The 22,010-nt window shown below is 41.5% G+C and overlaps 1 long non-coding RNA gene across 1 annotated transcript in view; it reads left to right on the top strand.

The window, feature by feature from the left end:
- Nucleotides 1–22,010, top strand: part of LOC108399096 (uncharacterized) — a 223,792-nt gene that overhangs the window by 7,662 nt on the left and 194,120 nt on the right. Inside the window, exon 2 of the long non-coding RNA XR_012130306.1 lies at nt 21,612–21,685. This is a non-coding gene — a long non-coding RNA (uncharacterized lncRNA). The remainder of the gene's footprint in view (nt 1–21,611; nt 21,686–22,010) is intronic.

Here is a 22,010-nt window from a genome sequence, read left to right as displayed (position 1 = left end):
TTGCTGTTTGGAAGGATTTATTACTGACACCTCACAGCTGACAATGGCATGGGCCTCTATGAACAGGATTCTTAATTTAGCCCCAAGAGTATGTGTGCCAATATTTTGTTGAAAAGTTTTGCATCAATGTTCGTCAGGGATATTGGTCTATAATTTCTTTATTGTGGTATCCTTGTTTAGTTTTAGTATAAGGGTAATTCCAGTCTTGTAAAATGAGTTTGGAAGTTTCTTTTCAAATTTTTGGAAGAGTTTGAGACGAATAGGTATTAAATCTTCTTGGAAAGTTTGGTAGAATTCACCAGTGAAGCCATCTGGTCCTGGACTCTTCTTTGTTGTGAGGTTTTTGATTAATGATATAATTTCCTTACTAGTATTCGGTCTATTCAGATTTTCTATGTCCTCATGATTCAGTCTTGGAAGATTGTATGTTTCTAGAAATTTTTCCATTTCTTCTAGGTTGTTCAATCTGTTGGCATATAACTGTTTCTAGTAGTCTTTTATGATTCTTTGTATTTCTGTGTGTATCAGTTGTAGTTTCCCTGTCATTTCTGATTTTATTTATTTGTACCCTCTCTTTTTTTCTTGGTGAGTCTAGCTAAAGGTTCATTTTTCAGAGAACCAGCTCTTAGTTTCATAGATCTTTTCTATTATCTTTTTAATCTCTATTTCATTTATTTCTGCTGTGATCTTTATTATTACCTACCTTCTACTAACATTGGGTTTTGTTTGTTCTTCTTTTTCTAGTTCATTTACATGTAGGGTTAGATTGTTAATATTTAGATTTTTCTTGTTTCTTGAGGCAGGCCTTTATTGCTCTAAACTTCCTTCTGAAAACTTCATATTTTGTACTATTGCATTTCCATTTTCATTTGTCTCCAGGTATTTTTATTTCTTCTTTGATTTTTTGTTGACCCATTAACATGTTGTTTAGTCTCCACATATTTTTTATTTTTCCTATTTTCTTCCTGTTATTGCTTTCTAATTTCATAACACTGAGGTTGGAAAAGATGCTTGATATGATGATATGATTTCAATCTTCTTATTAATACTACTTATTAAATGATACTTATTCTGTGGCTTAACTTATGATCTATGCTGGAGAATATTCCATGTGCACTTGGAAAGAATGTGTATTAGGTTGGTTTTGGATGGAATGTTCTGTATATATTTACTAAGTTCATGTGGTCTAATATCTCACTTAGGTCAATCTTTCCTTATTGATTTTCCTATCTGGATGATCTATCCATTGATGAAAGTGGCATATTAAAGTCCCCTACTATTATTGCATTCCTGTCAATTTCTCCCTTAAGTCTTTTAATATTTGCTTTATATATTTAGGTGCTCCTACGTTGGGTGAGTATATATTTACAAGTGTTAATCCTCTTGGTGGATTGATTCTGTTAGCATTATGCAATGCCCTTCTTTTTTTTATAGTCTTTGTTTTAAAATATTTTTTCTGATTTCTTTTTAAAGTCTGTTTGTCTGGTGTAGCTACACTAAATTTCTTTTCTTTTTCATTCCTTCAAATTCAGTCTGTGTATGTCTTTAGATCTGAAGCGAGTCTCTTGTAAGCAATATATAGATAAGTCTTGTTTTTTTCATTCATTCAGCTATTCTGTTTTTTGATTGGAGAATTTAGTCCATTTGAATTTAAAGTAATTATTTTTTTAATTGAAGTATAGTTGATATGCAATATTATAATTGGTTTCATGTGTACAGCATAATGATTTGATAGTTATGTACATTTTAAATGCTCATCTCAATAAGTGTAGTTACCATCTGTCAACATTCAGAGATATTACAATATTATTGACTATATTCCCTATGCTGTACTTTCATCCCTGTAACTAATTTGTACTATAATTGGAATTTTGTGCATCTTTATCCCTGTCACCTATTTCATCTGCCAACCCCCTCCCCAAGGCAACCACCAGTCTTTTCTCTGTGTCTATGAATTTGTTTCTATTTTGTTCATTTGTTTTGCTTTTTAGATTCCATGTATAAGTGAAATCATGTGGTATTTACCTTTCTCTGCCTGGCTTATTTCATTTAGTATAATACCCTCTAGGCCCATCTGTATTGTTGCAAATGACAAGATTTCATTCTTTTTTATGGCTGAATAATATTCCATTGTATCTATGTACCACATGTTCTTTATCCATTCTTCTACTGATAGACACATTAGGTTGCTTCCACATCTTGGCTATTGTAAATAATGTGGCAATAAACATAGGAGTGCATATATTTTTTTGAATCAGTGATTTTGTTTTCTTCAGGTAAATTCCCAGAACTGGAATTGCCAGATCCATGGTATTTCCATTTTTAGTTTATTGAGTAACCACCTCCATACTGCTTTCCACAGTGGCTGGACTCATTTACATGAGTTTACAAGGGTTCCCTTTTCTCCACACCTTTGCCAATACTTGTTATTTCTTGTTTTGGTGATACTAGCCATTCTGACTCTTGTGAAGTAATATCTCATTGTGGTTTTGCTTTGCATTTCTCTGATGATTAGAGATGTGGAGCATCTTTTCATGTGCCTGTTGGCCATCTGTATTTTTTCTTTAGAAAAATGTCTGTTCAGGTCCTCTTCCCATTTTTTAATTGCGTTGATTGTTTTTTTTTTTTTGGTGTTGAGTCATGTGAGTTCTTTATATATTTTGGATGTTAATCCCTGTCAGATAAATCATTTACAAATATATTATCCTATATTGTGTATTGCCTTTTTGTTTTTAATGGTTTTCTTTTTAGTTTAATGTAGTCCCATTTGTTTATTTTTGCTTCCTTTCCCTTGCCTGGGGGGTTTATCCAGAAAAAAACTACTAAGTGCTGATATCCAAAAGTTTACTATGTTTTCTTTTTGGAGTGTTATGGTTTCAGTTCTTACATTTAGGTTTTTAATCCATTTTGATTTTATTTCTGTATATGGTGTAAGACATTGATCCAGTTTCATTCTTTTACATATAGCTGTCCAAATTTCTCAACACCATTTATTGAAGAGACTGTCTTTCCTCCATTGCATGTTCTTGCTCCCTTTGTCATATATTAGTTGACCACCTAAGTGTGGTTTTATTTCTGGGCTCCCTATCCTGTTCCATTGATCCATGTAGCTATTCTTGTGCCAGTATCGTGCTTTTTAGTCACTGTTGCTTTGTAGTATGGCTTAAAAGCAGGAAGCATGATACCTTCAGCTTTGCTGTTTTTCAAAGTTGTTTTGGCTATTTGGAGTCTTTCGTGTTTCCATAAAAATTTTAGGATTGTTTGCTCTAGTTCAGTGAAATATGCCATTGATATTTTGATTGGGATTGCATTGAATCTGCAGATTTTTTTGGGTAGTATGGCCATTTTGATAGTATTAATTCTTCCTATTCATAAGCATGGAATTGCTTTCCATTTTTTGTGTCTTCATAGATTTCTTCCATCAATGTTTTATAGTTTTCAGAGTACAGGTCTTTCATCTCCTTGGTTAGATTTATTCCTAGGTACTTATTCTTTTTGATGCAGTTGTGACTAGGATTGTTTTCTCAATTTCTCTTTTGTTAGTTTGTTATTAGTTAAAGTAATTTTTGATAGGTATGTATTTATTGTTTTGTTAATCATTTTCTGGCTGTTTTTGTAGTTTCTTTCTGTTCATTTCTTCTTCTCTTGCTATCTTCCCTTGTATTTTGCTGATTATCTGCAGTGCTACTTTTAAACTCCTTTCTCCTTGTCTTATGTTTATCTACTGTAGATTTTTGCTTCGTGTGGTTGCCATGAGCTTCACATATAATGTCCTATACATAACAGTCTGTTTCAAATTGATAGCATCTTAAGTTTGAATGTATTCTAAAAACTAGTTTCATTCCTCCCTTGAAGTGTTTCGTTTTTTATGTCACATTTTGCATCTTTTTATTTTGCATATCCCTTAAACTAATTATTATAGCTATTTTTACTACTTTGTTTTTAACCTTGGTATTAGCTTTATATGTGGTAAATCCACTGCCTTTACTATATGTTACCTTTACCAGTGAGATTTTCACTTTCAAATGATTTCTTGCTACTCATTAGTGCTCTTTCTTTTCAACTTAAAGAAGTCCCTTTAACATTTCTTATTAGGCCAGTTTAGTTATGAACTCCTTTAGTTTTTGTGTGTCTAGAAAACTCTTTATCTCCCCTTCAATTTTGCTTAATAACCTTGCTGGATAGATTATTCTTTGTTGGAAGATTTTTTTCCTTTCAAAACTTTAAATATATTCTGCCACTCCCTTCTGGCCTGTAAAGTTCATGCTGAAAAATCAGCTGATAGTCTTATGCAGGTTCCCTTGTACATAGCAATTTGTTTTCCCTTGTTGCTTTTACTATTCTTTCTTTATCTTTAACTTTTGCCATTTTAATTATAATGTGTTCTGGTGTGGATCTCTTTTGGTTCATGTTATTTGGAACTCTTTGCACTTCCTGGAGCTGCATGTGTTTTTTCTATTCCTATCTTCCTCTCATTTCCTTCTGGGACTGTTTTAGTACAGACGTTATTTCACTTGATATTGTCCTATAGGTACCTTAAGCTTTCTTCACTTTTTAAATGTCTTTTTTCTCTTTGCTGCTCTGTTTGGGTTATTTCCACTTCCCTGTCATCTAGGTCACCTATCCATTCTTCTACTTCATCTGGGGTTGAGAAGCCTGATTTGGGGGCACAAACCCCTCACTCCTCAGGACAAGCTCCACATTATGAGATCCCTCCTGACTGTGGGTCACCGTGTCTGAGGTGAGATTTCTTGTGAGACTGCATCTCCACTTCTCCTACCCCTCTTGGTGTGGGTCTTTTCTCCTTTGTTGTGGAGGCACTGTTCAGCCAACTTTCAGGTCCTTTTCTGAGGAAATTATTCATGGGGAGCTGTAGATTTGTTGTGTTTGTGGAATAAGGTGTGTACAGGATCCTTCTATGCTGGAATCTGTAACCTTTTCTTCCCACTTGGATTTAAACATTAGTATTGGAGAATGGTTTTAAGCTGTCAGTCCCTGAGTCACGGGCCCTTCCAGGCTCCACTCTGTAGAACGGCTACCTTTCAAGTGATTATGATGATGTTAATTAAATAATAACAATATAACAACTTTTGACAGTCCCTTACCCTAATTAGAAAGGTATAGCCATGGCCTCTACCTAACCAAGCAGAACTTTTATCAGTGTAATTGGCTTTTGCTTTAACAAGGAGGTTTCTTACAACCCAGTTGTTAAGTTGAAGCGAAAGAGCATGGAATATCTTAAGGTGGGCTATTCATTCAGCAGGTGTGTATTGGGTACCTTTTGTGTGCCATGCACTCTTGCAGGTATCATATGCTTTATCATTGCTCTAGTGCTCGGTGGTTCCTCAGTGCTTCTAGGGAATCTCAATCTCACTGACTGGACATTTAGGGTCCTTCCATATGTAACCTCAACTTGCCTATGAGGGCCGCCACATCTGTCCCTGTACACATGCTCTTGACTGATTAGGCTTTGTTAGCTGTTTCCATGGCAGCCCCTCATTGCTCCATAGGCATCCTTCCTGAAGCTGTACTCTTAAACACCCCAGAAAGTGGGGGACCAGTCTTTCATCAAGGGTGTACACATGCAAAGCTTGTTTATATACGGAATTCTTCTATGATACCCAGAGGCTCTGGCTGTGACAAAGTCAGGGGAAACCAAATTTAGGAAAATGCCATGAAGTCTGTTGAAATTAATGTGAGCAACATGAATTGCTATAAACTCTATGAATAGCTAACAGAAACAAGCCGTTTGGTAATTACTAGTTAGGCAAATTGATTATTTAGCAAATAAATGATTTTTGGCAAATTTGTTTTTAGCCAGTTGGTTTTTGTGGATTCTCTTTTTCAAGCTGGTTTTGCTTCCCTGTTCCGAACATTCTCCAGTTTTCCTATCTTCTTAAAATCACCCTGCTCCTCCTCAACGTAACCATTGCCCCTGCCACTGCCATGCCACAATCATAAATGGACTGTGTCTAGGAAAGACTGTTCCCCACTGGGAAGCTCCTCTGGACTTAAGGAGGAAGCATTTCATTGCAAGGATATCTGCCTGGGACAGTAATAGTGATGGGCTGATGTTGATCCTGGACACACCTCAAGTTCTAAATTCTTGGAGATCATACCATATTGGTTATCAAGTATTTTGAATATCATGTCTGGCAACTACCATATTGATAACATATCCTGTTTTTAAAGATATAATCCCTGGTGTTGGTAAAGGGATACTGTTTTAAAAAGCTTCCTACATTCTGCTACTACTTGACTGAGTGGTTTAAGGAAATCCTTATGTCTATATTCTTCATTGTTGCATCTCTAATGACCGGCCCATTGTCTGGCACAGAAGTCTAGTGGTTAAAAGTGAAGTAGGACAGGCCTGGGTTCAAAGTTGACTGGACATGTGACACTGAGTGGGTCCTTCAACCTCTCTGAGTATCTGTCAACTGGGGAAATGACAGCTGCCTTCTCATCAGGCTGCTGGAGGAAGTCATATAAAATGCTTTGAATAAAGCTTGGCACATAGTGAGCAATTAATTAATGTAAACCATTATTGTTGAGTGAATGAATGAATGAATGAATGGATGGAAGGGCTGGTTTGATCCCCACAACAATCCCACCAGGTAAGCATTATTATATACAGGTAACTTACCTGTATATCACGTGAGCCTTTATGCCCTTTGGAGATTTAAGTAAAACTTAACTCATACCACATTTCCAGGACTGAGGAAGCTTGATTTCTACATAGGATTTCCTTGCTTCTTGTCCTTATGTTCTAATTGTTTTTTCTTTTGACTATTTTGATTCTCCTCCAAGAACCCCATATCAGATCCATATTTCCATGAGAAATCTAATCATACTGAGAATTTTCAAAGGTGGGTAACTTCCTGAAAATTTTACGTAAGGTCAATAGCACACACTCAACTCAAGGCCCTCCGCCCTCCACCAAGCCTTCATCACATTCCTTGGACTTTTTTTACTCCATAGGATACTCTTCCCACGTGACCTTTACACTAATATAATAACCCTGGAAAGTGCTATCTGTTCTCTGTCTCTGGTGGCACAGCTTCTTCCCAGAAGAATTCTGCAAGGCAAGTCTGCTATTCCTCAGCCTTCCCCTCCTACTCTGTCCCAGCCTCCACACAGAATTCTGGGGAAAAATGCCCTTAATCTCAAGTAGTTCTTGTTTTGAGGAAAGTATTCTAGCTTTTTCCAATTTGGGCTAACAAATTCTCTTGTCTAGAGTTTGGTGAGGAAAAGACAGTATTTGTTTCCTTGTGGCATCCACCCAGTCATCTCCTTCTTGAGGATGGCCTGGTGGCTGATACAAGAGGTCCCTTTCACTGTCTGCTGAGGCCCTACTCTACCACACTGGCGTCATCCGTCCCAGTCAGAGAGCAACCCAGGAGGATCCTAGATGGCCAGGGAACTGGGTTAAACATGAAAGTATCGAGGGCTAAAGGTGCCTGGAGGGCAGGGTGAATTCTCAGCTGGGTCTGCTGCTGCTCTTCCTATGCCCCACCAAGGGGAGCCCCATTAGGTGGGGTGGAATGTTCTCTCTTCCCCATCCCCAAAGTTCTCTTTATCTGGTAAAAGAAATGATGCATTTATCGAACTTTTTTTCCTCTCTAGGCTGGGATAGCTCCTTACTCTGACTTCCTTATTTTTCAACTGTAATTTCTGGAGGGACTCACATGTCTTGCTTCTCTCGGTAAGCCTTAGGCTTAGGCCAGCAGCACAAAGGAGCATTTGGTGCTCACCAGAGGTTTGTCTCACTGGAGACTTCACAGAGATGTGGAGTCCAAAGGTTCAGATCCTAACAACATACTTCTTGGCTGAGGCTCTATTCCTATAAATTCCTTAGCAACTGGGACCTTGTGAGAAGGTTTCTGCCATTGTCAGCAGCCAACAGAATTCTCCCTCTACTAACCCTTGGTGAGTTACCCAGCTTCTGTGAGCCTTGATTTCTTCATGTGTAACAGGAGAATAGTAGTTTGTATTTCAGAAGGATTTTTGTGAGGATTAAATAGGATAAAGTGTATGGATGACCTAATACGGTATCTGGTGACAGAAGGTCTTCAGTATTAGCTTCCTATTCTTCCCTAGTTATATGTCACACCGCATTGGCTCTGCAGCAGGGCAGTGCATCACGCTCTCCATCTTTCTTACATACTTAGTTCCCTCTCCTCTGCAAAGCTTATCTGATGTGGGTCCTGTCTCCTCGCAGCTTTGTTCCTACAACTGAGGAAGTACTCCAAACTAGGGTGAGCTGAAATTCAATAAACAGTGCTATCATCGTGTTGTTGTATCAGGTGCTGCAGGCTGCACACACCCAGTTCATCCTCCATCTTCTGCCTTGGTTGTAGAGCCCTGATTATTTCAAGTGTCTACTCTCTTCCATGCAGCGGTGTTCTTAGAAAAGTTGATCCCATGCCCAACTCTGGAGTAAAAGCTAATTAGTCTAATCAGAGGAAGTCCATTCTCTATGCCAGTGCTTAGTTTATGGGTGGGCATGAAACCCTGTTCTGGCCAATAAAGGGGAAGGGATATTTTCTGGGGGAGCTTCTGAGAAAGATTTCGTCATTCTTTCAAAGACATCACCTCATCTATTAATAATGAATAATAGTGTTTGAGACCCTGAGGATGGCTAGCCTGGGCCAGATGGACTCACTCAGTGTCACATGTCCAGTCAGCTTTGAATCCAGCCTGAAAATTTTGTTTTGGTGGAAATCATAAAAGAAACAGACCCTGGGCTCTTAATGAAGCTGTTGAGCTGTTAATTAGCCCTGGAGACACTCTAACTTGGGACCTCTTACTATGTAAGGTGATAAACTGTCCACAGTGTAAATCCATTTAAGTCAGGTTTTCTGTGACTTTGGCTGATGCAGTAAGCATGGGTGGGGAAGACGGAGACATGAATATGGCAGAATACTGGTTCCCAGTGAATGTGAAATCTACTGGAGAAGGCAGAGAAGTTCATACAAAAATTCTGAGAGGGGCTTAAGTGAAGGCAGGGAAAAATAAGACTGGGAGCAGACAGGATTGGTGGTTGTGATTCAACCAGAAAAAGAGCTCGTAGATCCACAGTGTTCTCCAAAGTTTTCTGATTAGTTAAGTGATGGCGTGATAACATAGGTCTTTAAGCTCTCAAATTGGTAGGGACCCACGGCGGATCAGCTGGAGAAGGATTCAGGGAAGACAGACTTTTCTGGGGGGCTCTTCCAGCTGGGTCATGGCAGGCAGAACCACTCGATGTTCTCAAAGGCCTCCCAAGACCCCAGAACTAGATGTTCTCTTCCTGGTTCATTGTTTTCCTCATGCAGGTCAGAGAAGGACGAGTGGGAGAAAGGAGGGCCTTGGACCCCAGTCGTAGTTCCAACCATGGACTTTGTTGCCAGGGGATGTGAGGACGGAAGGGCACCATCATGTTCCTACCCCGACAGCCTTGCCTCAGGCCTTGCCTACCTCCTCTTACTTTGCCCACCACTGTCACTCCAGCTTTTAACATGTCTCAGGTGTCAGTGACAGTAGTCCGGGAAGTTTAATAGGAGAGAGTGGACAGTAGAAGACCACTGCATGAGAATTTGTAAGAGCACCGAGCACAGAGAAAATTAGGGCTCTGACGAGCTTCCTGATGACTCTGCTGTCCATTGCTGTGGCGACTGGAACTGAGTGGTGCCCAGCAAGGCAGGCATTGGAGAAAAGAGCCCCATGGTTTCAAAAGCTCACATACAGGGTAACATGTGGGTGAGTACTTGGGCTCTGGAGCTGGTTCATCTGTATCTGAATTCTGCCTCCACTTCTTACTGGCTGTGTTGTCTTGATCATATTACTGGATCTTTCTGTGCTTTAGTTTCCTTATTTGTGGAATGGCTTCGATAATAGCAGTTATCTTAAAGAGTTATAAGGATTAAAAAAGTGAAAAATGTACATACAAGAGTGCCTGGCATAGAGAGCAATCAACATTAGCTATTGTTCTAGAAAACTGAAAACCTACAAAGACCAGAGGGAAGTGATTATTCTGTAGCATCAAAGTAATCAGGTAACTGAGAACTAATACTTTAACAATGAAAGTCCTCCTTAACTTTGTTTTTGAAGGTTTCTTTTCAAATGAAATGTCTGTAATCATTGACTCTACTCCCTCTTCTGTTTCAACCAGGCTTTTGTTTCTACTCTTGCAGTTCACAGTCACCCCTAAATCCAGGTTTTAATTCTCAGTTCTCTTGAGTTATCAATGGCATTTGAGATAGGAGGTCACCACTTCTTTAAGCTCATCCTTCAGGTGGCCTTTAGGGCGTAACTCTCCTCTGCTGCACTGGCTACTCTTTCTCAGTCTCCTTAGCTGGTCTGCCCTCATTTTCCTGGCTTCCCAATGTTGAAGTGTCCCAGGGCTGAACCCTGCAAATTTGTTCATCTTAGCAGATGGCAATTCCATGTTTTCAGTTTCTCAGGCCATTTTTGTCAGGCCTATTCCAACGATCAGTCAAATAGAGAGGAACTGGCCACTGACCTGTCTGCATGTGCCTTCAGAGTGCATGGCTCCTTTTTGTGGCTGTCCACTCTAACCGTGCTCCATCTGGCTGCAGTGCTAGAGAACAGGTGGTACAGAATTGTGACAACATGTGTAAGGAAAGAGTCAACTGAACCGAGAATGTGAGGTCAACATCACATGGGGGCATGTGTAATCTCTCCTCCTTCTCATCTCTTTCCATTCCTTTTCCTATTTCCTATCTGTCCTGTACATGGACTCCTTGTATATTTAAGTTCATCTCTGAATCCCTACAACACTCACACCACAGTCTTGAGCAGAACAGTGTCTGCTGAGTAAGTAGATGGAGAATTTTCTTTAAGGATCCATTTTTACCTAAGGAATCCAGCCTGAAAGTTTTGTTTTCTTGGAAATCACAAAAGAGATTAAGGTAAAATGACTGCACCACATCAGTCTTCTTTCCAGAAGGTACAGATGTGAAGAGGAAAAGAGACTTGAGAAGGCAGACATATGGGTTTCTCTTCCTGACTCTGATGCCACATTTTTTAAAATAACACCAAAGTTCCCTGCCTTTATTTTTGTTTATCATGAAAAATAAGACTGAGCTTAACATGGGTCAGGACCTCAAGTACCAAGTAAACAGTGATCAGAACTAGAATGCTTGGTATTTGGGCAGGGGTGGGAAAGTGAGAGATCTAATGCTTACCTTTTGTCTTTTTCTTAATTATGAAAATCACAAAGCTAGATAAAAACCTTTGCTTCTGTCTTCTTCCCAATGAAGATTTATGAGATTATCCTAGTGGTTGCTTGCTGGAGCTATGCAGAGAGAAATATTAGTTTTATAAACTGATACAATGTCCACAATTCCATATGAAAATGAATTTAAGGACCACCAAACTGGGACTGGCTGCAAAGCTACACGGAGCCCTGAAGAATGAATAGAACCACATTATAAGGTTCTTCAGGCAGTGGGGCAAAAGGAACTGATTGTCTTCCTGAGATATCCCAGCAAGAATGCAAACCTTAATTAATGAAGCCCAAGATTGATTTTTCTTGATGCCTTTTTCTCTGAGAGACAAAGGAATAAGGCTGAGAGCAAATGAGAACCATATTTGGAAAGCAAAGCATAGTCAAACTTTTGGCTGAGCTGGTTGTAAAGAGCTAAAGTTCTTTAATCATCTCACTGGAGATGTAGCCAAAAAATGCAATTCGAAACACACATACACACGCACACATTTCCACACCATACCCTCTGCCTTTTTCACTGTAGATGAATCAAGATGGTGGAGACAGGATATGATGAGAACCATTCCTGCTCTCCACCTACTTTATAAAAGGCTTTGGCAATTGGTAATCTTTGCTGCCATGTTTTGGGGAATCCATCTATCAATTCTTATGCTTTAAACATTCATTGTTCATTATGCATTGGCTGCTATGAGCTAATAGCAGCTGGAATAGGTAAAGATTAAGAATATGCTAAGATGGCAATTAATTTAAGATCCAGATTCTTCTAGCAGATGATTTTTCTAGAGATGATGAACTAGTTTGGGCCTAAAGGAACATCGCTACATCAGAAGGTGGAGATGGGATGGGAAATGACAACTTTATTAGAATTAAAATGGTCTCTTGTTAGTGAACAAATCAGTGAAACACAGAGGGTGTTCCTTAAGTCAGGATCAGCCAGGTCGGCTCTACCGTGAGGCAGAACTGATGCTTGAATGTAGCAGTGTGATTTCAAGATGGTTCGGCATGTATATTCCATCTCGCCACACTTCATAGCACCTCAGAGTTTGTTTAAGTCTTGAGAAATCACTATTTTCTTTGCCGCAGTTTAGAATTTGAGATAGGAGGTCACCACTTCTTTAAGCTCTTTCTTCAGGTGGCCTTTAGGACATAATTCTCCTCTGCTGCTCTGGCTACTCTCTCTCAGTCTCCTTTGTGGGCCTGCCCTTGTTTTCCAATGTTGGAGTGTCCCAGGGCTAAACCCTGAAAATTTCTTCATCTCAGCAATGGCAATTCCATGTTTTCAGTTTCTCAGGTCACTCTTGTCTGTTTATCAGAAAACCTACTTATCTGGCTTTATGGAAGTTGGGTGACTAAGATACAGGCTTTTTTAATGAAGCCTGACAGACTGGTATTAAATAAATCTGGTGTATTACAGAAACATTTTTATTCAACTCATGATGTTTTTGTTTATTACAAATAACTCATTTGGTTTATTAAAAAGAACTCACTTAGTGTAATTCCTGGCTTCCTCTCCGGTGCTCACACTTACCTAGGGGAGGATGGAGTATCTTAACTAATACATCTGGGTATGTTCAGCTTAACTCCACCCTTCTTCCTCTTGGGAGCGAGGCACTCACTTAGAGGAAGCATTTTATTCTGTTCTGCAGGGGGAGGGATCATTTTCCTCACCGGGGTCTATTGTTGGCTGGTCTAACAGACAGCCACATCCTCCAACTTGGCCTCTATTAGAAGAAAAGGGTATTTTTGTCTCCATTTGCCTGTCTTTTGTTTTGCCAATTTGTACAGACTATAAGCAGGAGAGAGGGGTGCTATACATTGGGCTCCCTCAGATACCACAACATGGTTTAAGTGTCAAGAAACCTGAATGGCGAGCCCAAAAATTTTAGTTCTGATCCTGGCTCTGTCTTTGCTTGGGTGTTTGAAGTTGGGTAGATATAGGACCTCTCAATGCTTCAATTTTCTTGAACGTGAAACTAGTTCAGAAAATCATGATTTTATAATCATATGTGTAATAATATGTCCCTCCAAGACTTATGTTTATATAATACCATATACTGTCCAAGGCTATTTTCCAGCCAGAGAAGCTTTCTGATCCTGAGGAATCTCTGTTAGTTGCATAAGAATTGGCCAATTAGGTATAATTTTCTGAGAGGGAAAAAATGACTGGACTTCATAGAACTGCCTCTCTTCATAGGAAGGGAAACTCCGGCCAACAGTCATGAATTATTTGCAAAAGGATGCCAGGGGCCTTCCGGCAAAACAGGGCCTGAGATCTCACCCGTGGTCAAAGTTATGATGGTCCCCTGAAGGGGGACCAGGTTTGCCCTGACAAGGGCCCGTGATAGGGAAGATGTATGAAGTCCCTGAGAATGAGATTATCTTGAAGAAAGAGGCACTGAGGTTGATGGCCTGAGCTCCACACAGAGCTGATGTCCATCAGTCAGTTAACAATGACCACACTACCATTGTGTAACAAACACAAATATCGGTGGCAAAACCAATAAGCTCTATTTAGGTCAGGAGTCTGCTAGTTTACTAGGGGTCAGTAATCTATGCTGGGCTTGGCCTCATGGTTCTGCTGCTCTCCAATAGATCTGGTCAGGTATACATGGGTCCTCGGAGCTCAGCCAATCTCAGCTGGCCTTGGCTGGGGTGGCTCAACTCAGTTCCACAATTGGAAATTTGTGAGGCTTCTTAAGGCTTAGTGTTTAAACAGACACACTGTCACTTTCTCCTTTTTCTATTATTGGTCAAGACAAGTCACGTGGACAAATTCTAATTTAAGAAGCAGGGAAATATACTTTGCCCCTTTTGTGAGGACACTCCAAAGTATATGGCAAAGGACATGGACACAGGCATGGGTGGAGAACTGGGACCAATGATGCAAATAGCAGAATGGGGGTGGGGTAAATTGGGGCACAGCATTGTAGGGTTCATGCTAGGAGCTCCTCTACACACAAACACTTAGGCACCAATGCTTGTGCTCTGGAGACTGGTGGCTGGTTAAGGTCACATCAGTCCTAAAGAGTTGTAATCTTCGCATGGAGGGCTGTAGTGAGTGACCTTGCCTAGGCTGCCATGACATCAGAAGTCCAGTCATGAAGGGCCAGTGTTGATTGTGGTGGATGCTGTATGGCCAGAAGATAGTTATAAACCTCATTGCAGCTGCCTAAGCTCCTGGAACTCTTGGACAATCTGAGGGTGTGGGTGAGATGCCATGGGGAGAATTACAAAATGAAATTTGGGACTCCCTCATAATATAATATGCATGAGCCTTTGGAAAATTAACAGAGATATAGCCATAGATGTATCTTGAATTGTTGATGCAGAAAATTTCATGTACAAATGAAAAGCACTCACAATTGGGTCTGCCTCATCTATGTCTGCCACTCTCTTCTTCTCTTTATTTTTCTTTTTATTTTCTTCCTGATTTTCCAATGTTTATAGTTACAGATATTGAGGAAAGAGTCTCTAATCCCATTTGGAAAATGGTCAGTCCGTGGATCAGAGAGGGGTTAGAAGTACCATTCTATTTCTTCCCCTTCTTAAAATCAGTTTTGGAATAACCTTTCTTCCCCCACTGCAATGGTTAGGTATGTATGAAAATCTAATCCCCAAGGCTGCATTCAGCCAGGGCAGTGATGTTGTTTTCTGCCCCAAACGAAGAATCCTTTCTTCCTACAAGGCCATGAGCAGCCTGACAGGGAATCAGTGGTGCTGGCTCTTCGTGTGTTTAGAGGAGAGCAGAGATTTGAGAGCAAAGGATATTCTTCAGCCTGCATAGCCCTTGTTCCCTCCCCCAGTAAGGGAGTAATGGGGTGTTCCAGTGTGACTTTCCATGTCCCCATCCTGTCTAAAGTCTGGAGTTAGGTCAATCAGCAAACATCATTAATTGGCAAAGAAAGAACTATGGGCCTCTCAGACCTTTTATGGGGCCTGTATCTCAAAAGTCTAATAGTCTTGTTTGCTCAGAGGGCATGAGGCCACCATAGCCCACCCCACGTTGCCTGCTCATCCCTGAGTGGGTAAAATTGTAACATTTCCAGAGTATCTCTCCTGGCTTTAGTGCATTTGCAGATCCTCAGTGGTGCAGAAAAGTTCATCTCCATGTCCATGGGTAATTACCTGGGCAACCGAGGGCATGTCTGAACCTCAGAGTTTAAAGCGAGGGGCTGGCTGGCTTGCTTGCTTGCTTGCTTCTTCAGGAGCAAGGGAAAGAGACGGCCCTGGACTGCAGTTTGTAAGCAATAAATGGGTTTTCAACTTTATTTCTCCCTTTGACTGATTTCAGTTTTTATAGGTATTTTGTCCCAGGATTTCCTCTCCCCAGACTTACACCCTGTTAAAGAAAAGGACAGCTCTGTCACTCAGCAGAAGTCTGCTCCTTGGGGTCAGTGCTTTATGGACATTTGGGAAGAAGGGATGGGAAAGGTAGTCAATGGCTTGTGCTGTTGTGCAGGGAGGATTTGGAGACTGGGATAATGTGTCACAAAAATATGAGTGTCTAATTCAGGAGCCTTGGGTATTGTCAGATGGCCATCCATACCCCTTCAGTTCAAAAAACCAGGGTAGCCTCTGTCCCCAGTATGTTATGCTACAATTTCTACCCCACTGTTGACATATAACAATGGGTTATGCTTGCAGTCTCTCTGGACTTCATACAGGTAGCAAGACACAGATGCTCTCCATTCTCAGATCCTCCTATTTAAAGGTGGTTCCTTTATGTATCCCTACCAAGCACTCCCACATCTATGATTTGGCTATGGGAAGGGGACAAAGTGGGAAGATGTACAACTTCTACATTACATCTAACCCTCTTGTATCCTCTTCAACCCTCCTCTCTCTGCTCAGCTTAGATGCCTTCATCTGTTGGTGTGGAAATGAAGGTGAGGATGGAGGGAAGGCAGAAAAAAATGGGTGCTGCCTGTTCCCAGCTTCTTTCATATTTTTTTCTGTCTTGTACCAAGATTATTCCTTCTGAAGCCAAGAAGTTTGGTGTCCTTGCTCCCTGTTTCTACAGGAAACTATTGAGGGTACAAATAAATGACGTGTGTGAGGACCTGTGTACAGGAACATGTCCATTAATACCACATGTGTTTGCTAACATTGCCTATGTGTCTGAAGAGTCTGTCCCAGTAGGGAACATGCCATCCAGTAACCGGAAGAGGAGGAGTTTTGTTTTTACTAAAGAGGTGTTTGGGGATTAAGGAGAAGAGCATTGGCCTTGACATGAGATGACCTGGGTGGAGTCCAGACCCTGCCTCTTCAATGACAGGTGACCTTGAACACTTAATCCCTTTGAGCCAAGTTTTTCTCATTTCAAATGAGGGACGAGGGTCAAAATAAGTTGTCAAGGTTACTACAGAAATCATCAGGTAATGTTTCTGAAAGTGGGGTAGTATCTGTAAAGTCCATTAAAATCTCAAATACAGTTTTCCCAAATCTTCCACACAACTGAATTATCTTACTATTGAAGGTCATGGAAGATAAAGTGGGAAGAGAAAAATTAACTGTCCTCCTGGTAATCCTGATAGACTATTCAGTGATTATAGGTGCTAAAACAAGAGCTGGAAATGAAGTCTACATAAACAGGTAATTTTCAAGGAGAATAGTCCTGTGCATTTCTAGTGTTTAAAGCTATATCAGATAGGATTCCAATAATAATAACAGATCCTTAGGGAAACATAGCTGTGATCTGATAGTTGACAAAATAATTTTATATACTTGCTATGGACTTAACTGCCTCCTCCTGAAATTCATTTGTGGAAACCTGTGGGTGAAACTGTAATATTTCCAGAAAGAAGTATGGTTTTAGTGCATTTGCATCATTCCTCAGGGGTGGAGAGAAGTGCATCTCCATATCAATGGGTAATTACCTGGGCAAGGAGGGCTTATCTGTATCTGAGAGGTGAGTGGGAGGGGGTTTTGCTTCTGCTGGAGCAGGAAAGAGAGGAGGGCCCCGACTGCAGTTTGTAAGCAATAAACTGATCTTAAACTTTATTTCTCCCTTTGACTGAAATTCTTTCTTTTTCTTCCTTCCTTCCTTCCTTCCTTCCTTCCTTCCTTCCTTCCTTCCTTCCTTCCTTCCTTCCTTCCTTCCTTCCTTCCTGCCATGTGAGGACACAATGAGAAGGCAGCTCTCTACACAAGTCAGCAAGAGAGATCTCACCAGAAATGGACTCCGCTGACATCTTAGGCTTTCAGCCTCCAGAGCTGGGAAAATAAACTTCTGTTGCATAAGCCGTGCAGCCTATGGTATTTTGTTTTAGTCGTCTGAATTGACCAACACAATACCCTTACAATTCTCTGTTCTCTAGGGTTGGTTCCTTCCCATCTGCCCTGGGCAAAATCTGTGTATAGAGTTTCCTGTCTCCTACACTGGAAATGGATAAAAACATTTTTCAATATCTGTAAACATTTTCATTCCATCCACAATGGAACTAAAATCCCTTACCATACCTTTATATTCATTTAAATGTACCTTCAATCAATACAATTATGTATGTGGGCAAACTTCTGCCGATTTTCAAATATGCATACTGTAAAGAGATATTTTTCTTCCACTTTTTTGAGAAACCCAACCAGCTCTCTTAAACTCTCTAGTAAATCATAAATTCTTTAAGAATCAAAAACAGTGTTGCTCTTGTTTTTGGATGACATATAGCTCTTAGATAAGATCTATCTGGGTTTTCATTCAAGTCTTTCAATTGTCATTTTGTCACTTAGTAGCTGTGTGAATTGAGTTTTTACAGAACTTCCCTGAGCTACCCAGTTTTCTCATTCATAAAGCAGGATATGTGCCTGCCTATCATACAGGGTTGCTGTGAGTATTAAAGAGAGTGTGGGAAAATCTTCAGCACTTTGATTGACTTTCAGTACAGCCACATGTGAGAGGTATGAATATGTACCCCCAAAGAAAGTGGAGCCCCAGTGAAGTTAAGCATCTGCACCTTAGATGGTGCAGTTGGTTGGAGGGAGCCATGCTCTCCCAGGGCCAGAGGCTTATAGCCTGTGCAGGCACAGACCTGGGCATGGTGGGAACACAGCCACTCCCAAGGGAGCACAGGGGAGCTGAGGGAAGCTCAAACACTAGTGGGACTGTGAGTCAGGGAGGTAAGCAAGAGGTCAGCTGTAGGCCTTTGAGCCAGGTCTCCTACAAGGCTTCTCAAGTCAAAGGGGCAAGTGCCCTCATGTCAGGACTTCACAAAGGAATGTTGATTAGTTAGCAGTCGATATCATTTTTCATGCCTTTTTAAGTTACAAAAAATTTTGTTGACTGAGTGCAAAGTAAAGGGACATTTGGTGGGTGTCCAAACATGGAGAGTTATCCTCAGTAACAATACTAACACTTAGCATTTGCCAAATGTGCCAGGCAAGATTATAGGCACTTTATAGTGTTTTAACTCACTTCATTTCAAAGCTTGGGGCTCCCTCTCCTGATGCATACATGTCCTAGGCCCCGGTTCTGAACCCCTAGACAAGGGACTCGGTGCCGGGGCATGGGCGTGAGGGAGGGAAGGAAGGCAGATTCCTGAGTGTGCGTGTGCACGTGCATGTGCATGCCAGATGGGTGAGTGCAAACACAAGGCCTTGAGAACAGAAAACAGGGAAACCACAGCACAGACACCAGGGGCAGGAGAAGCAGCCTGAGATGAGGAACCATTTGACACTGAGGGGAGCTGAGCAGCTCTAGAATGAGGCTGGGAGAGGCCCTGGCAGCTGTTGAGGGCAGTGCTATAGCCTGAAGCTTCCTGATCGGTCAGCTGGAGTGTGGCACGTGGGCAGCACTGGTTCATACACAGATTGCGGGCGGAAATTTCATTTCTGCAGCCATCCTCATGCTGTTCCTCCAAGGAGATCCCTCCTTATTTTTATAAAACATCCAGCACAGCAGTGTTCTGCACATTGTGGGGATCAAACCTTTGTTGACGTCAATTGACAGTCATTGTCTGTGAGGTTAGGGTACAGAGTGGGGCTGAGATTTGCCTGGAGCCTCTGTGGACGATCTGCTTCACCTTAAATTACACTCAGAACAGTAAATACTTTTAGAATGCATTTCACAGGAGCAGGACACTCATTTTAGTGTCCTGGACATGGTCCAAGGGATTGTAGTCTAAATTCTCCATTCACATGTTCATATTTCTAACATTGCCCAGGAAGGTAATTCCCAGGTTACAGTCGATTGTAAAGCATGAAATCAGAGCTCATTCTCAGCTCCACTACCGACTCCTTCTGTGGTCCTGGGTCCCTGAGCAAGCTATCTCCTGACTGCTCTCAGTTACTCCATCTGGGAAATGGAAATAATAAATTCCCTCTTGGAAACATGAAGATGGATTGGATTAGAGATGGTATTTTCAAAATGATTTCCCAGCTTGGTAAGAGAATGCTGCATATTTCTTAGACACTCACAGGAACAAACCACACACATGCAAAAGACATCTTCTTCCTCTGTAATTGAGAAGAATTACAGAACTCAAACCAGCAATCCATAGTTCTAATGTTTGAGAAGGCATGGCTAATAATCTAAAAAATTGGTCATTCCCAGCTAACATCAAGAGAGGGTAAATACTAGTGGAATCAGTTGGCTTTAGAAGAAGGCAGTAAAACCCCAAATAAAATAGCTCCTAAACCCTAGTCTTGGCTCTGGCTCAAATCCCCACACTAAAGCCTTAAAGTCTGATGAGTTGTCAGTGTTATTCTTGACACCAGCACCACGTTGCTATCCAGCAGGCCTTATAAAACTCTCAACCATGCACAAGCCCATTCCTGCTCCCCAAGCAGGGCAAGCATGCACTTTGTGCTCTTCTGGTGAGGCTAGGGCTTAACCAAGCTGGAAGCTCCGTGTAACATGGTCTTCCCAAAGATAAACTAAGGACCTGGTGCATTGTGGGTACTCAGTGATATCTGTCAGACTAATGAATAAATGTGCCTGCTCTGTGCAGCTGAAGGTTGGGCAGCTCCACTCACTCTCCCCTGAGAGAAGACATGACTGAGTGCAAAATAAAGGGACATTTGGTGGGTGTCCAAACATGAAGAGGGACCCTCAGTAACAATACTAACACTTAGCGTTTACCAAATGTGCCAGGCAAGATTACAGGCATTTTATAGTGTTTTAACTCACTTCATATTCACAACAGTCCTATGAGGTATATTGTATGATTCCCGATTTGTAGATGAAGTCACTGAAGTTCAAAGAAGATTTCAACTTCACGTCAGGATGCTGGGGGAGGTTATTTGAATACAGAGAGTCTTACAATGGATTCTGCCTCCTTAACTGCTCAGTTATAGTGCACTTGACCTGTAGCTTCTGCCAGGGAGCATCCTTCTAGAGAAGGAGAGTGATATGACTCCGTGTAGTGTGTCATAGTCTTCTCTGACCAGCTAGCATGAGAACAGAATGGAATGACACTGCTCAGCTTCATGACAGCCCAGGGAGTTGGGTCTGGTGTTTCTGTTTTTTAAGGGAAACTGCGATGCAGAACAATCAGGTGTCTTTGTCACTAGGCTCAGTGTGGCAGAACAGCAATCAGAAAGCAAGTCCGCTAGCCTCTGCCATGCAGCTTGGATCTCTGCAGTTCAGCCACCTGTGCCAGAGACACCCACCAAGGACACTTTGCAGCCCACTCTCATCAGGCTTCTTTGCCCAAAGGTGACAATCACTGACACCCTTGGTATTCAACTGATAAACTCCTACTATGAGTGAAGGACATCAGGCCCCAGGTAAAAAGCCAGAAATGGAAGAGACTTTAAGGAACTTTAATCCAACCCTTCATTTCACAAATGCAGATACGAGGCAGTTTGCTCAAGGTCCCAAGCCACCACGTAGCAGTGTGGGAAATGGGGCCCAGATCCCCTGTCAAGATGTCTCATCAGAGTAGCTTTTGCTACTCTGCCATGCTGGGCTGGGCAGTGGCGACAGATGGCCAAGGGCCTCTGTAACTGACTGGAGAGCCTGCCTGGCTCTAAGAAACCCTGCAGGTCTGTGTGCAGCCTACCCACTGCACCCTTGTGGCTCTCAGTTCATGGAAGGCAAGCCCTGCCATGTGGGGTAAGGCACCTGGCCTTCAGGATTCTCCCCAGGCCTGTGTATAAAAATGATCCTCAGCAAGCCATCCGTCCTGACCCTCCCCCTCCCCCTCCTCCCCGAAACTTAATTAATCATGTTTGCATCTGGATCCAGACAAGACAATAGCAGAGATGTGTTTTTGGTTAGGAACTGAAGCTGCATTCACAAAGGAATGTTGATTAGTTAGCGGTCGGTATCATTTTTCATGCCTTTTTAAGTTGCAAAAAATTTTAATATCAAAGCATTTCTCCCTGCACTGCACATATCTATTTCTCATAAGTGCACTCTGTTGGCATAATTTTCTTTTCCTTCCTGCAGGCCTGTTTATGAGATGATCCATCAGGTTGTCTCAGAGTCCCCATCCAGCCCTTCAGCAACCGGAAGCGTTCCAGGTGAGCCTTGAGCTGCAGCCCACCGCCTCTCCCCATGGGGGAGGGGAAGGCCAGGGTTGATCAGGGAGGCAGCAGTCATCCACCGAAGAGACAGTGGGCTCTGCCTGTAATATGTCCTGGGGGCCAGACTGAGCCCTCATTATAAATGCTGCTGCTTTTTAAAATAGGGGTGTGCCACTAAAGGGAAGAAAACATTCCTAACCCCATAGATTTGAGCTCAACCTACTCTAGACCCATAGATTTGAGCTCAATCTAAATTCCTCAATGCAGTTTTCAGTTCTCTACCAGGAAACTATCCTCAGTCTGGGAACATCCAATGCAGGAA

The sequence above is a fragment of the Manis javanica genome, chromosome 4, assembly GCF_040802235.1.
Source record: "Manis javanica isolate MJ-LG chromosome 4, MJ_LKY, whole genome shotgun sequence".
In the NCBI taxonomy this organism is placed as follows: domain Eukaryota; kingdom Metazoa; phylum Chordata; class Mammalia; order Pholidota; family Manidae; genus Manis; species Manis javanica.
Note: the sequence above shows the minus strand (reverse complement) of the source record. Positions and strands in the feature narration are given on the sequence as shown.